The sequence below is a fragment of the Penaeus japonicus genome, unplaced genomic scaffold (assembly GCF_977035675.1).
Source record: "Penaeus japonicus unplaced genomic scaffold, GWHDUDI00000001_assembly GWHDUDI00000011, whole genome shotgun sequence".
Taxonomy (NCBI): domain Eukaryota; kingdom Metazoa; phylum Arthropoda; class Malacostraca; order Decapoda; family Penaeidae; genus Penaeus; species Penaeus japonicus.
Window position 1 is genome coordinate 6,738,078 of NW_028234413.1, and position 2,500 is coordinate 6,740,577.

The 2,500-nt window shown below is 35.4% G+C and overlaps 1 protein-coding gene across 1 annotated transcript in view; it reads left to right on the forward strand.

The window, feature by feature from the left end:
* The window catches only part of LOC122264350 (uncharacterized), a 35,978-nt gene that overhangs the window by 994 nt on the left and 32,484 nt on the right, over positions 1–2,500 (forward strand). The gene's annotated exons all lie outside the window — the stretch shown is intronic.

A 2,500-nucleotide genomic window follows, 5' to 3' on the forward strand; every position in this document is an offset into this window, starting at 1 on the left:
TCCAGTATCCAGATAAAAGTCACTGGACCACTATTTGAGGATAACAGCTCGAGTAACAAAAGGCTTATGTATAACGCACCCTGATGAGGTTCTAGCCGTACTAGCTGATATAAATCTTCTCAAACTTCATTACTTTTATGTAGTCAGGAAGAATAAAGTCACGCACAGGATTTATACTCATTGTGTATCTTGAGCAATCATATGTATACATAGGAAAATTTAGTTCAAAGGCTGAAATTTAGATCAAATTCCTACATACCATCACAACTGTGATTCAGAAGGAGATGCCCCTTGTGACAATGCTGACTGATTTCAAGATTCGGGTAAAGTAAAGACAAACCTTCCTGTCTGTAATATTCCATTGGAAATATATATCACGGTATATAATATCTAAGTTTGAGAATCAATGAAATAACTTACTCTGCCTTAAGTATCTTGAACATGGCAACCAATATCTATTTCAGAAGTTAGCTGTATGAGAAATTATAAGCTAACTTCATTTGGTACACCTGCCTAGACTATGATAATCATCATCCATTCTAGAGGTTAATTCATGAAAGAAATAGCTAACTTAAATATGATAAATATTTAATATAAATTAATAATATAAATATTTAATATAAAATAAAACAGATAAGCTGGTAAATATGAGGGGAAAAAAGAACTAACTTCATCTGGCTTAAGTGCCTTAGACATGTCTAGGGATTTGAGGGATTCCTCGAGTGCTTGTTGCGTGAAAGTAATATCGGAAAGCGTCTTAAAGGGAATGTTGGGTGCTCCTTCATGGGTTGTTGAATTTACACCAAACCATACCTTTGTTCAAAACCTTTTTGTCCGGGGAATAGTGGAAGTTCATTTCTTTCGAAATTCTGTCTGTGAATATCTGTGATATTTCACTACTGGTCAGGTCCTAAGTCCCGTTAGCCGAAACTATTGTGTCTGAGTCCAGCCTGCTTCGTCCAACATAAATCTACAAGCTCTCGGTGGATTTCGGAATCATTCTGTTCCCCTGTTGGTTAAACCCATCACTATTTTTTTTTATTTCTTGCTCTGGGAACATTCTCTCTCTTTCTCTCTCTCTCTCTCTCTCTCTCTCTCTCTCTCTCTCTCTCTCTCTCTCTGTGTCTCTGCTTCCCTCCCTCTCCGTACTTACCTCTTTACCTATCTACCTATTATATCAACCTGTTATAGAACGAATTCATGTCTGACTGTCTCTCTCTCTCTCTCTCTTCCCTTTCCGAAAATACAAGCACTCTGACGGATATACATATTCCAAACACGGAGGTCGTTTTCTTCCTATTGCTCTCCGAAGCACTGTCGGCAAATCAGTATTCTGTTTTCACACGTTAAACATCTTCACTGCAAATGCCGCCTTCCAAACCACCTTCCATTAGAATTAATTCTAATCGCCATGAGTCCGAAGAGCTTTGCCAGAGTGACTAACCGCGCTGGTGAACAGAACCGCCCAAAAGTTCCTTTTATTCTTGAAGCTGAGTCTCCGAGCTGAGAGAACGCCTGATGAATGCCTCATGCAAAACAGTCCCGCGATGTTACGACTCTCTAGGGTCGCATATCCCTTTACATTCCAGAGTAGTATGACCTTTACTGACAATTGCTCGAGCTTCCGTGCATTTTACCTTTATTGTCCTTATTAATCCTTTTGTGTTGTTTTGTTTTGGTGATTTTTTTTTCTTTGGTAATTAAAAAAAAAATCATATCTGTAGGATTATTTACATCATGATATATCTATCTATCTATCTCCCTATCTATCTATCTATCTATCTATCTATCTATCTATCTATCTATCTATCTATCTATCTATCTATCTATCTATCTATCTATCTATCCATCTAGCTAGCTAGCTAGCTATATATATTTATATATACACATATATATATATATATATATATATATATATATATATATATATATATATATATATTATGAATTCTAAAATTCTGATGATAATAATGACAACAGAAATCTCAAATAAGCATGCTAATGATATAAGAATGATCATACGAATTATAATGATAGCACATGATGACAATAATGATATAAGCAATAGTAGTAATAATAGAAGCAGAATAGTCAAAAGTGCCGATTATTATGATTTCACCGTAATCATTGCTATTTCAATGAGCGAATAGCAACTTCACGATATTAATGTTTATCGGCAGTTCTTTCCATGCTTTAAGTGCTTTCGACTTGGATTTGAAAGTTGCACTACCAGCTGGTCTGTTTCTAATTATCCAGACAGTAGGCCGCAAAAAATTACAATGACGTATTTCCGTTTTTTTTTACAGAACTGTATACTTACCCCCATCCCCCCTCCCCCCCCAAAAAAAAGGGAAAACCCTATTGCTGTTCTGATAAGAGTTTTTTTTTCAATATATGTGTAATATAGTTCCTCCTACGTTTACTAGGCTAATATTTTGTTGTAGATATAAAATTGTTTTTTTGCTTTATGTATTGTACCATTTTTATATCAAACGGGTAT